At 35.1% G+C, this 14,511-nt stretch overlaps 1 protein-coding gene and 1 long non-coding RNA gene across 4 annotated transcripts in view; both read right to left on the bottom strand.

Moving 5' to 3' along the window:
• gbe1b (glucan (1,4-alpha-), branching enzyme 1b) overlaps positions 1-14,511 on the bottom strand; it is a 251,310-nt gene that overhangs the window by 87,367 nt on the left and 149,432 nt on the right. The gene's annotated exons all lie outside the window — the stretch shown is intronic.
• LOC147833579 (uncharacterized) lies at positions 8,880-12,774 on the bottom strand. The gene is made up of 3 exons (XR_015509030.1): positions 11,320-12,774; positions 10,828-11,263; positions 8,880-10,777 (listed from the first exon to the last, which is right to left on the bottom strand). It is a non-coding gene; the product is annotated as an uncharacterized LOC147833579 (long non-coding RNA).

The raw sequence follows: 14,511 nt of genomic DNA on the forward strand, positions 1-14,511 counted from the left end.
CTTGCATATGTGCCTCCCACTTGTTGAGGGTCCAAAAACAATCAAAAATCTAACTTTTACTTTTTAATACTTGGTTGCAAATCCTTAACAGTCAATTACAGCCTGAAGCCTGGAATGCATAAAAATCACCAGAGACTGGGTTTCATTCCTGGTGGTGCTCAGCCATGCAGTAACTATCTTCGATTCCTGCCTGTTCTTGGGGCATTTTCCCTTCAGTTAGTCTTCAGCAAGTGAAATAAAAGCTCAATCAGATTCAAGTCAGGAGACTGACTTGGCCATTGCATAACATTCCACTTATTTTACCTCAAAAACTTGTTTGGTTGCTTTTGCAGTATGCTTTGGGCCATTCTTCCTCTGCACTGTTACGTAACGTCCAATGAGTCCTAAAGTATTTGGCTTAGTAGGAGCAGAAAATATTGCCTGAAACATTTCAGAATTCATCTTGCTGCTTTAGTCAGCATCAATAAATACAAGAGAACTAGTTCCATTGACAGCCATACATGGTCACACCATGTCACTACTACCACCATGCTTCACTGCTTAGGATCATGAGCAGTTCCTTTCCTTCTCCATACTCTTCTCTTCCAATCACTCTGGTACAAGGTAATCTTGATCTCATCTGTCCTCAGGATGTTGTTCCAGCACTGCAAATGCATTTTTAGAAGTCTAATCTGGCCTTCCTGATTTAAGGCTCACCAATGGTTTACATCTTGTGACGATCCCTCTGTATTCACTTGAGTGTAGTATTGTTTTGATTGTTGACTCTGACACATATACAGCTACCTTCGGGAAAGTGTTCTTGATGTGGCCAACTGTTGTGAAGGGTGTTTTCTTCACCTGGGAAATTATTCTTTGTTCATCCACCACAGTTTCTGTGGTCTTCCAGGTCTTTTGGTGTGGCTGAGGTCACCGGTACATTCTTTCTTTTTAAGAATGTTCCAAACAGTTTTGGCCACGCCTAATGTTTTTGCTATCCCTCTGATGGTTTTGCTTTTTTCAGAATAATGATGGTTTGCTTGACTGACAGTGATAGCTCAGTAACAGATTTCAAATGCAAAATGAACTCTGAAATGAACTTGTAATGAACTCTGGACCTTTTATTTGCTCATTGTAATTAATATAATGAGGGAATAACACAGCTGTCAGTTTGCAGATAAAGCACATCTTGTTTATTTTATTTGAACAAATGTTAGAATTGGGTTTTTCAACATTACTAGCCACTCACCATTTTCACTAGCCACACTTTTCTTGTTGGGAAAATATATTTTGTATGCATAAATTTGACGTTGACATGTTATTTTACTTGATTTAGATGTTACAGTATGTTATGTCCACATGCCTTCTCATTCATTTAACCTCTTGGGTGTACTGTGTATTAGCTTGCTCAGTGTGCATGAGCAAATGGGCTGTAGCAATGCAATCAGTTTTTATTTCACGACTTTTCAGGGCTCAAAATTAAGGGTTTGCCAAACAGACCAAATAAGAAAAATATACCTTTACAGGTGCACTTTTTAATTCAACAAAACTTTTTGCTCACGCGAACACAGATATTTTTGTCAGCCGTGCTGCTTCTCGATTGTAAAATCATGCATATTGTCGAACCCTGCTTGTAAGAAAACTACAATTTAAAAATTAAATTTCAATTTCCAACCAGCCAAAGTGGCTAGTGGCAGCGGCTGTCTAACCCGCCAGAGCTGAAATTTACCCGCATTTGGTGGGTGTTAACGTAAAGCCCAGGACCTTACCTAAATAAATAAAATAAAATGTTCATCTAACTCTCATTTATTTCCAAATGTTAAAAATTTCTAAATTAATAATCAGTTTTGTTCTTATTTTGTTTTGAAGTGGTTTAAAATGTTGCCATAAAAACAACTTCTACTACATTGTAACGACTTATAAAAACTGTAAATTTAATCGATCAACTTTGCCATTAATACGTGTCGTTACTGTGACACATCTTACAATTGATTTTCTGATATACTGAGCAAAATATTTACATTTAAGCCTTTAAGCCACTAAGAATCCATTTATCTGATTTTTAATACAGTAAAAAAATGCAATATTCCTAATGCAATCTTCTATTCAAATATATTTTAAAATATAATTTATTCCCGTGACGGACAGCTGGATTTTCAGCATTGATACTCCAGCCTTCAGCCACACATAAACCCATCCTACCATAGCTGTTTAAAAGCCACGAATGATTTAATAAATTGCTAAAATAAAACTCACTACGCATATATTTCCTGTTATCCATCTGCTTCAGACTTTCCTGAAACGAACTGCACTTATCATGCAGCTCTTTTTGTGCAGCCTTACAGTAAGAACAACAAATCTCCGACACGCCGGTGGATTATGAAACTGACATTAGCTAATTTCAAGGTGGTCAGATGTGAACATCGGCCCTTCAAAGCGTCTGAAACCTTGAAGCCGTGAGCCTGGCGGAGCCCGAACGCTGTATTGTGGCGCAAGCCTCATGCTGGCAGTTGAGATTCCCAATTGACACACACTGAGAAATTCAATGCAGGCGAAAGAGTGTGTAATACAGTTAGAAGTGAAGCAGAAGGTGTAGTCAAAGCTTAGTGTTTGCTTCGTCATGGTAAAGCTCTTCAAAGTCAGCGTTTGATTAAAAGTTGGATAAAAATAAAAAATAAAAACTCTGCATGGTGCAAAGCTACAGTATACAGATACTCAATTGAGAGCTGATTTAATAGACACGGATGGAGAAGTGCGCACACATAGGCTAAATACAGCTACAGAAAATCTAATTATGAGCACAAGCCTATCGTGATTATTGCTGGAACCACTCTGTTACTGATAATAGATTTTACAGAATACAAAAATATAGTACTTAGTGTTTTAACAATGACATGCCAAGCACTTTGCAAAAACTTTGGAAGTGTTTGGTTAAATCAAATTCAAATGCTTATATTGAGCGAATTACATTGATGCACAACATTGGCTGTTTTGTTATTGTCAGTTATTCCAAACAAAGCAGGAGCAACACTTTTGTCTATCTCTGAGTGGTGCTGCAGTGTTTCGTTCTGAGTAAAATAAATCTTGGACTAACTGAGTCAATGAATAATTATGAACTTCATTTCAGAATGAATCAGCTGTTTGAGAAAATCACTTGAATTAATGTATTAAGGAATCACTGTTTTAGAGAGGGGTGTTGTTGCCACCTACTGGTCGTTTGAGTCTTGTACCTATGTATCTATTGGGTTTAGAATGTAAATCAGCCAAGGCAACAACAAAACAAAAAAGGATGAATGGATAAATGGATTGATGAATGGATGTACGTAAGGTCAGACAGACGGATGGAAAGACAGGACCGATAGACAAATTGATGAATACGAAAAACATTTTATGGAACGAAGAACAAAATGATGGATGGATAGATAGATAAAATGATAAAATGATGTATGGATGAATGGAAAGACACTTGACACAGAAGAATAGATAAACAATAGATGGAATGAAAGACAAAATCATGGATAGATGAATAGACGGATGGATATATGGATGGATGGAAAGACACCTGACAGACAGAAAAATAGGTAAAGATAGTATGGAATGATAAAAAAAATAAAATATGATAAAAAATGATGGATGGACAGATGGACACTGGACAGATAGACAAGTAAAAAGATAAGGAAAAAAGTGGATGGGATGAACAAAATGAAGGATGGATGGATAAGTTTATGGATGGATGGAAAGACACTTGACAGACATAAAAATAGGTAAACATAGGATGGAATCATTACAAAAATGATAGATGGATGGATGGATGGATGGATGGATGGACGGACATTGGACAGATAGACAAGAAGATAGATAAGGACAAAAGTGGATGGGATGAAGAACAAAATAAAGGATGGATGGATAGATTTATGGATGAATGGAAAGACACTTGACGGATAAAAAATAGGTAAAAATGGATGGAATGAATGACAAAATGATGGATGGATGTATGTATGGATGGATGTAGGGGCGGAGGGACACTAGACAGATTTCAAATTGATGGATAAGAAAAACATTGAATGGAAAATAAACAATAGATGGAATGAAAGACAAAATGTTAGATATAGATAATATTTAGCTTTCTTTTTTTTTAAAGCCATGTCTAATTTAATTTGGTTAATTTGAAAAAAATATTTGCTATTATAATGAAATAAAATTAAGCTTACCAGTTGTACAAAATATGTGTCGACAGCCTACATTTAGCACTAGAGATTAAATAATTACACAGCATTGTTTGGGTAAACAAGTTTTTGCCAATTACTGTTGGTGTAGCAAGACCTAGGGTATTATTTCTACAATCCATGCTCAAAGTCCAAAGCACAGCTCGCAAAAGCATTAGGGGGTGTAAGAATCCACTTTTTGCTATTTTTAGGACGAAACATTCCACTCTGCACCATGGCGCATGGTCTAACAGGGTTGAGCTTATTCTCTTTTAATGAGTTATATGTGTTTTTTAGAATAAACCAATCAGAGCCTCACCTTCCATTTCCGTTAAGAGTCACCTGCGTCAGGCCACAGCACGTTTGCTGTTAACATGACAGACTTTGTAAGTGGAAAAACTGAATGCTTCACTAGCGAGAAAACAGTTAAATAGATCATCTACAGCACGAGAATGAGACATGAACCTCCCCATTCTTTACTTTCACTTTTGTAGATAAGAAAACATGTTTTACGCACAGACATCCATTAGCATATAATAATTAATTTTAAGCGCAAAGATTTGTATTAAAACTATATCTAAATTCAGTTCTAATTTCCAGCAATCGAATAAATGAACAATAACAACAAAGTGTGGTCAAAAAACTGAGTTATTTCCACACCCACATGCTGTGCCCTGTATATGGTCGAAAACCTGACAGGTGGGCAAATCTAAGATTGGTTATTTATAAAACAAATATAAATATGGATATAATAAATAATACTGCTAATAATAATAACATTATCTAAATGCAAATTGTCATGAATAAACTACAAAAAGCCCACCAAGAAGAAGGCATGGAGGCAGTGGTGTTTATATTTATGTAGGCTAGAAAATAATAATTTTTGTAATATTTTAATCTTTTAATTCTTTTCCATTTGTAAAGATATTTGTGTATTGCTGTACACCCCGTGTGTATTAAGCAATGTGTAAGCGAGGCACACAACTAACGCGCTCTGTGCTGAACTATAGACCTGCTTTGATCTGGTCTATTGAACAGTGTATTTAGTTCCTCAAAATAGCAACGAGCCAGCAATGCGCCTTAACACACCTCCTTTTTTAGACCAGAACCCCTATGGGCGTACATATGAGTGCAAATGCATTTGCTATTTAGACAGCGTGCTGCAACACGTCAAAACGACTTTTGCGCAGAGCTAAAACTAGCAAACAACAATTGCATTATGCTGGGTGTATGATAGCACCCCATGTTTGAATTATACTGTAGTTACACTGATAACATTTTCTTTCTTTCTTTTATTAGTTTTAGCCACGGCTAGTTTCATTAGACTAATTTGAGGCTGTTGCTAGTAAAATTAATAAAAACTGAAGTTTACCAGTTGTGCATTGTACAAATTATGTGCTGACAGCCTACATTTGGCACAAGAGATAACCTAATTACATATTACTGTTTGGGTCAATAAGTTCAGTCTTACAAAACAGTTTAGCCTGAAAATAAAAATACCTTATTTTGCCACAATTTAATTACCAAGCTCATTAAACTCAAGGTTTAAAAATGGTAGAATTAAAATACATACTAAAAAAGTCACATCTTATGAATACCTTTCTGTTAAGCAGACAACCTATTATGAAGACGAGACAACGTCTACCATCAATGAAAACAGACGACAGTCTTTCAGGCCTGGTCTTTCAATTTAAAGCACTAGCAATAGTCGAGAGCTGCCCTTGAAACAAGGTTGTCTGGAAAACGAGAGCAGCCATTAGCATACGCAAACAGTGAGCTAGATGAGATGATCCTTTTAAAATGTGATTCAGGATTAATCCCAATGACCTATAGCTGAATCACATAAAACCCCGTTTTCAGAGACCAATCAGTTTAGTTGTTTATCCTCCCCTTCCATCTTACACAAACAAAACACACATTTTAGAGCTGAAAGCAAGTCATCTCTTAACATTAAATAAAACTATAATGAAAATGCTGTTACTCTGGGCTTTATCATGACAAATATCAAAACAGGCCAGCAGTCATTTGTTCAGGAAATGGTTTTGGACTTCATGACTACCACCAGCTCCAGTCAATTACGCTCATTTCCTCTATCTTTGAACGCTGTGTGTTTGTGTCTTTTATTTATTATCCCTTGTTCAACAAACAGGGAAAATCTGTTAATTAAATTGCATACTTCGATTTATATAGAAGGGTCCAAAACAAAACACTTAAAGCTTTTTAAGATACTTTAGTTTTAATTCAATTTTAATTTAATTCAGTCTTTTGGTCAAATTATTATTATGTACTTTTTAAAATCCTGATTTACAGAAAACACCCAGTACAATGCCCTTTAATGTCATTAGATGCATTCATTTTGGCTACAAACTTCTAGCTTAAGCAGTTATTAATATGTAGTTAATTTCACAAAAACCTTCAATTGTTGGAAGGATATTCCGTCATTCATTACTGATGTCATTCATTACTAATTTGCTTATGTATATCTCTTCAGTTAATAAATAACAATGTGTTTCACACTGGCTCAATTTTTGGTCTCATGGCTTACTGTGAGACATAACCATAATTATTTCTTCATTATTGTGTCTTAACTGAGCAGACACAAGAAAATAAATGGGGGCTTGACCGAGATAAGAAAGGATATCTTGTAACCCAATTGAAAAAAAAAAAAAAAAAAAAAAAAAAAAAAAAAAAAAAAATATATATATATATATATATATATATATATATATATATATATATATATATATATATATATATATATATATATATATATATATATACATACATATATATATATATATATATATATATATCCAGTAATCAACAGTGACTACGTTGACATCAGTAATATAATTATTTGCCTTAATCTGATGAATGTTCATTTCATGTTCCCATTTTACAGGTTATAGTACATAATTTGATTAACATCATCACATCACCATTCAACGCTAGTTTCCTTCAGCATTTAACGCAACAACAGTGTTCACCATGACACCATATGAAAGTTTGGGCGTTTCATTCAACTGCATTAAATTTCCCACACTATATGTGCCAGATGACAGCAGATAAAAGTTTCAAAGCAACAGGCCAGCTCTGTCAGTTCATTCACTAAGCTTTCATTCATGCCCCCGTGACAAACTCACTTCAAGGCACCTCATAATGTCCATTTCTCAAAGAATCCTCATATAGTCATTGCTTTCCGCTTGCATTAAAAATGTGCTCTCTTGCCTGAAGCCATTCTTTTTGTTCTTCTTTTCAGCTGTCATGTGTGCATCCCGTTGAAATATGTAGCAATAAGTACTACAAAACGTTAATAGTTTAAGATGTTTAAATGTCTGTACTGCACTTCAATAATGCCACTAAGTTATGAATACTCCACATGTCTTTATTGCATTTTCTGTTTAATTCAATTATGAATTTGGTCAAATTAAAGTCATCAGAAATATCTGTTTCCACGGTAGACTTCTAATCAGAGTATTGTCTTAATCATATTAAAATCAAAGTATTAGTTATTTTATGGAGTGGGAATGTAACGTTATGCATTTTGTTGTATTTTATTAATTGTTTCCAGACTCTTTACCTTGTTTTCATTGTTTTTCCAGTTGAATTTCTGCATTACAGGATGCTTCGTTGACAATAATTTATAATGCCTTGTCTGTTGTTGCAAAGTTAAGGGCCATTTGAATTGTTCAAGACTAATTTCAGCTGTCAAACTAAAGATTGTTGAGCTTAAATATTCATTCGTTGTGAAGTTAAATACCACTTTTCTCATATAAAAAATGAAAAAAGATATTTAAATTAATGTGTGTACCTTGGTCTATAGGTTAACGCAAGTTTTACTCTGGCAGATTTGATAAACCAGGGGCTCGTCCGGGATGAACTTAAGAACTCTTGCACCTGAAGAGAGCATCGTGCCTCATAAAACATTCATTGAGACATCCACAATCAATGGTGTTGATTTTAAGTGGTGGGGTGTTACATATTGTTTTACTTCTAGTAGCCTGTGAAATAAGGATTAAGTGTACTGCCAAATGTAATGATGACAGTTTATAGTACTAATTTAAAATTATGTAAACAAAATAGTTTAATGTCACTTAAGTTCCATGTATTTAAGTATTTGGTGACACTTTATTTGACGTTGTCCTTGTTACACATGTTCCATGTAATAACTATTGTAATTCTAATTATTTATGCATAATTACATGCAAATAAACCTACATCTAACCCAAATTATAACCCTAAACATAGTAAGCATGTGCAATCAATCAATATTGCTCAGTAATATTTGGATTGTAATAAAAAAATCTTAAAGTGAATAAAATGTTGTTAAATATTAAAATCATTTTTTTTGTACAATTTATATTATATAAATCAAACAATTGTCAAAATCAAAAGTATTATCCTTCATGAAATTAAAAGGAACAATAACAATAATAATTCAAGTGCTTTAACAGAGGCAATATTTTTTAACCTAAGAGAGGTAATAAAAAATATTTTTTTTATTTAAAAAAAACTTTTATTCCTTCATTACAAAATATTATAATTACATTTAATGTCTCCATAAGTAGAGATTTGATTTAGAAAAAAGTTCTGCTGACACCCACAAAACAACATATGAAATACACATTAAAAATCTAATAAAGTAGTTCCTCATACAAAATAATTTTTAGATTCTCCTTGTTTGATTTTCTTTTTTATATACACAATTATGCCGTCAAACTCTTGTATAAATGCGATATCTTTTTTATTTTTTACGATTTATTTTTGGACTTTTTGCCTTAATTAGATAGGACAGTATTGACACAGAAAGTGAAGTTGGACAGAGAGAGAGAGAGAGAGAGAGAGAGAGAGAGAGAGAGAGAGAGAGAGAGAGAGAGAGAGAGAGAGAGAGAGAGAGAGAGGGAGTTAGGAAAACGTCTTCGAGCTGAGATTCGAACTCAGAATGCCCTGATGTGCTACTGCACCATATGTCGACGCAGTAATCATTAGGCTATTGGGCAGACTTTATCACACTCGTAGCAGTGAGATATGGCTGTATATCGTCAATGGTGGAACACTAAGGTACTTGAGCTGTGGCCTCAAGCCGTCTACGCCTCCTACCACTACCAATACTGCTACTCCTGTGATTGTAAAGTTGAAGTCAAAATAAAAAATATATATATGTCATAAAAAAAATTAAATAAAAAAAAATCACAGCACAGTAGGTAGTGCTGTCACCTCACAGCAAGAAGGTTGCAAGGTTCAAGCCTCGGCTGGGTCTCGGCTGAGTTTCTGTATGGAGTTTGCATGTTCTCTCTGCGTTTGCGTGGGTTTCCTCCGGGTGCTCCGGTTTCCCCCACAATCCAAAGACATGCGGTACAGGTGAATTAGGTAGGATAAATTGTCCAAAGTGTATGAGTGTGAATGAGTGTGTGTGTGGATGTTTCTCAGAGATGGGTTGCAGCTGGAAGGGCATCCGCTGCGTAAAAACATGCTGGATAAGTTGATGTTTCATTCCGCTGTGTTGACCCCAAATTATAAAGAAACTAAGCCAAAAATAAAATGAATGAATGTAAAAATAAACTAGTTGTTAGAAATTAGTTAGTAAAAAATGTATATTTAAACCATCTAAAACATTTTAAAAAATCTTCTCTCCATTAAGTAACACTTTGGAAATATTTGTATTATTACCCACAGGAGGGCTGATCATTTTGATATAAATATCAGATTTAAAAGCACATACCATTACATTTTTTTTTCATAAGCAATCTCTCTACAAATACGCAGGTTGTTTTTTATCTTAATGTAAATTTAACCAAATTCTGCCAGCAGTCTGATCAAAAGCACAGTTTGAACACAGTCAGCTGTCGCTCTGTGTGTCTGAAGGTGATCCAGAAGTTTTTCTCCATCTCTGAAAGTCAAGCGTACATTCATCTCACTCTCCACCTGCTGATTTAATGATGAAACCACTGAGCCGTTTCATTGCCGCCTCGCAGTGTGTTATAATGCCTGTGCCTCACAGCGCTCGTCTTCTTTCTGCATTGCAAACATGGCCGTCATCTCTTTGTGGCCTTTTAGTTTGCGAGCATCTTCTGCCACTAGAGAGTAAATAGATGGGCTTCTGTGGCTGGATGGGAGCTCGAATTGATTTGCTTGCTCAAACAATTTGTTCTTGCTTTGACTGGCTAAATGACTTCACAGCCATTGATCCACTGACATGACATCTCGTTCTGTATTTACCTTTTTTTTTTTGTCTTCTTGCTTCTTATTGGTTCCCTTCACTTAATAGAGATCCTGAAAAGACGACTAAAAGTATTGAATTTTAACTTGTATTAAAATACAAACTGTAATTAAATAAATAAAAAAAATATCATTAATTACTGAAACAAGAATCCTAAAATTCCTGTTTGATGATTCGTTTGAAAGGCTGAATTATCTTTTCATTATTTTGTCCTTTATTTCATGAATAAGCATGTAAGAAACCTGGGTAATTGTTAGTACTTAATCCCTTTTGTGCTTAAAGTTTATTTAGAATGAGTATTTCAGGTCTAAATGAATGTTAATGATCTTAGGACCCAGCAATTTATTTTGTCCTCTGTTGGGAGTATTTGTTTTCACTGTTTTAAATCCTAAACTAAACTAAACCAAACTAGTTTTACTCACACACGCACGCACGCACGCACGCACGCATACATACATACATATACATGTCTGGTTTAGTTTAGAATTATTGGGAATTACACAAGTAAAAAGAATGGTGTGCTTGGTTTTAAACGTAACTTTATTCTTTCATGAGTTATTTACAAGCCCCCTCACAGTTAAAGTCAGAATTGTTACCCCCCCCCCTTGAATTATTATTATTATTTTTTTTTATATTTCCTAAATTATGTTTAAAAGAGCAAAGAAATTTTCACAGTATGTCTGATAATATATTTTTTTCTCCTGGAGAAAGTTTTATTTGTTTTATTTTGGCTAAAATAAAAGCAGTTTTTAATTTTTTCAAAAACATGTTAAGGTCAAAAGTATTAGACCCTAACAAACATATCAACAAATCGACTAATTACCTAACTAACAAACTAATAACTAAACTAACAAACAAACAACTAAAGAACTACTGAGCAAATGAACAAACTAACTGACTGATTATGAACTAACAAACTAACTAACCGCCTAAGGGACTAACTAACAAACAAACAAACTAATAACTAATCACTGACTAACAAACTAATTGACTAATTATGTGACTAACTAGCAAACTAACTAACAAATTCACTAACTAATAAACAAACAATGACTAATTTAAGAACTAACAAACTAATACTAGAACCAACAAACTAACTGATGTAGAAACTAACAAATAAAATATCAAAAAATGACTAACTAACTGACTAACTAATCAACTAACTAATGACTAACTAAAAAACTAACCAAAAAACAAACTGACAAACAACCTAACTAATTAACTAACTGACTAACTAATTAATTAACTAACAAACTAAGGATTTAACTAACAAACTTATCGATGAACAAATTAACAAACAAACCAACCAACAACCTAACTAACTATGAACTAATAATTGAACTAATGAACTAACAAATAATTGACTAACAAACGAACAAACAAACTATCTGACAAACTATTTTACAAACTACCTGAACAACTAATTGACAAACTACCTGACTAACTAATTAACAAACTACCTAACTAACTGACTGACAAACTAACAAACTGACCCACCAACCAACCAACCGACTGACCAACCGACCAATTAACTAACTAACTAACTAACTAACTAACTAACTAACTAACTAACTAACTAACTAACTAACTAACTAACTAACTAATGAACAAACTAACAAACAAACTGACTATGAACCAATAATTGAACTAATGAACATATAAAATGAATCAAAAACTTTCATCAAAATCTTAAAAGTATTGAACAACATCCATTCTTGTCATAAGGCAATATTATAATAACTTTGTTGATCCACTTTAAATGTTGACCTTAAATGTTCACTTTTAAATGTTGAACACGCACGCATACATGCACGCACGCACGCATACATGCACGCACACACGCATGCACGCACGCGCGCACACACACACACACACACATAACCGCTGCCCCTTTACATTTCACACTCCTCCTTTAGCTTACAAAGGATAAAAGTGTATGTTCTACCAAGCCACAACACCATTAGCTGAGTAATTTCAGTGAGCAGACGAAAGCTTTCTACACAAACCCAGCGAGTGAAGAGCAGAGAGTGTTCACATCTGTAGCTATCATTACTGTTAGCGCTATTGGCAAAACAAGAGGAGCAGAAAACAATAACAGAACTCCGTCTGGACATATGCTCACAAACACAAGACAATCTGTGGCATTTCAGCTGTGTGTGTGTATGATTTGAACATAGGGGAAAAAGTCTCTTTCTGTCAACTGATATGAGTGGTTAGTTTAGTGTTTGTATTATATGGTGATACAGCATCAACACCTGGTCAGCAGGTGGGGCTAGTACACTGTTAGGGTTTACTATTGAGAAAGCTGATGGTGGAACAACTTTCAGTAATATTGAGTGCTTCATAAATATTACAGACAGCTGATGATGCATCAGACTAAAGAAACCCATTAAAAAACACACTAAATCAAAACACACTACACGAATTAAAGTGCCATGAAATGCCCCAATTTCGGTTCAAGTCTACCTCTGAATTTTTTCAAAAGATGTATCATAATGGATGTGGAGTTCCGCAATCAAAGGGCAGGAGTGGGCGTGGCCAGCAGGGGAGAAAGGGGTGGGAGCTGTTGTCAATCGACTCACAAAATGAGACACAAACCGTAAGACGACAAATGATTTTATAGTTTAAATGCAAGGAAATAAACAGTAATTTAATGCCCTGCTACATTTGTCATTCATAATTTTATATACACATTACCACAATTTATTTCATTTTAAAAATAATTGTGTTTATATAAACACTATAAACGAGGACTATTCCCTCAATCCCCAGGTCTGAATGCAGACTCAGTGCAGCAGGTCTTATGCCCGTGTCTGTTTTAACCATTAGCCCTGTTGGTAATCTCTAGAGAATTTAGGCAAACACAGCAGCAGGGCAATGTGTCTAAATGTGACCTAACTCCTGATAAAATACAATGTCCGCCATTCTCCAATTCTCGTACTGCTCTCCTGACAAAAATGCTTGCTGCACACAAACAGCTTTACTGTTTCGGCCCTGACAGCATCGTGGGGCAAAACCTGCAACAAACCCTGTGGATCATGGAAACAAACACATACGACCCTTCATGAACAGCTAAATACTGTGTGCCATTGGTCCGTGGATGTGGACAGCTTGGCACTGGCAGGTCTACCTTGCCTTCGGAAAGCACGTGCAGTCACTTGCAGTTTTACGCTACGTCACAGCACACCCATTTACTTTTTCTCTTAACTGTTTTCAAACCTGTACGAGCTGCTTTCTTCTGTTTAAAACTAAATAATATATTTTGAAGTAAAAACCTGTAACCATTTACATCCATGGTAGGAAAAAAATACTATGGAAGTGAATGATTACTGTTATAAATACCTCCTTACTGTAATTTTGACACTCAAAGCGCTTTACACATTTTTGGGGGGAATCTCCTCATCCACCACCAGTGTACTGCATCCACCTGGATGATGCGACGGCAGCCATACTGCGCCAGACCGAACACCACACACCAGCTGATTGGTTGAGAGGAGACCAATGTAGTGATAAAACTAATTATAGAATGGGCATAGTTAGGAGACCAGGATGAACAGAGACGAGTAGAAAAAATTTGGCCAGGATGCCAGTGTTAAATCTCTACTCTTTTTTTTGAAGGACATGCTGGGATTTTTAATGACCACAGAGAGTTGGGACCTTGGTTTAAAGTCTCATCCGAAAGATGGTGCTTACTGAGCAGTATAGAGTTCCCTTCAATATACTGGGGTGTTAGCACCCACACAGACCGCAGGTTTACCACTTCCAGCAGCAACCTAGCTTTTCCATCCATGTACTGACCAGGCGCAGCCCTGCTTAGCTTCAGTGGGCAAACATGAGAAAGTTGCAAAGAGCTGGCTGACAGCTTAACGTCACTTTGTGGGGCTTTGAAATTTCTTCTCCCAGAGTTTGACATGTACTGTAAACATTATTATGATAAGAATGTAGGGGTTGGTTTGATAGATGTTTCACTATGCTCTTGTTTTTAACTTTAATCTCTTCTCTTCCCATGGACACCAAAAAAAAAAAAAAAAAAAAAAAAAAATTCAAAAACGAAAATAACAAAAAAAAAAAAAAACTAAGTAAAAGATACAAACAAATGAAAACCGACAC

Source organism: Danio rerio, chromosome 15 (assembly GCF_052040795.2).
Source record: "Danio rerio strain M-AB ecotype USA chromosome 15, GRCz13ab, whole genome shotgun sequence".
In the NCBI taxonomy this organism is placed as follows: domain Eukaryota; kingdom Metazoa; phylum Chordata; class Actinopteri; order Cypriniformes; family Danionidae; genus Danio; species Danio rerio.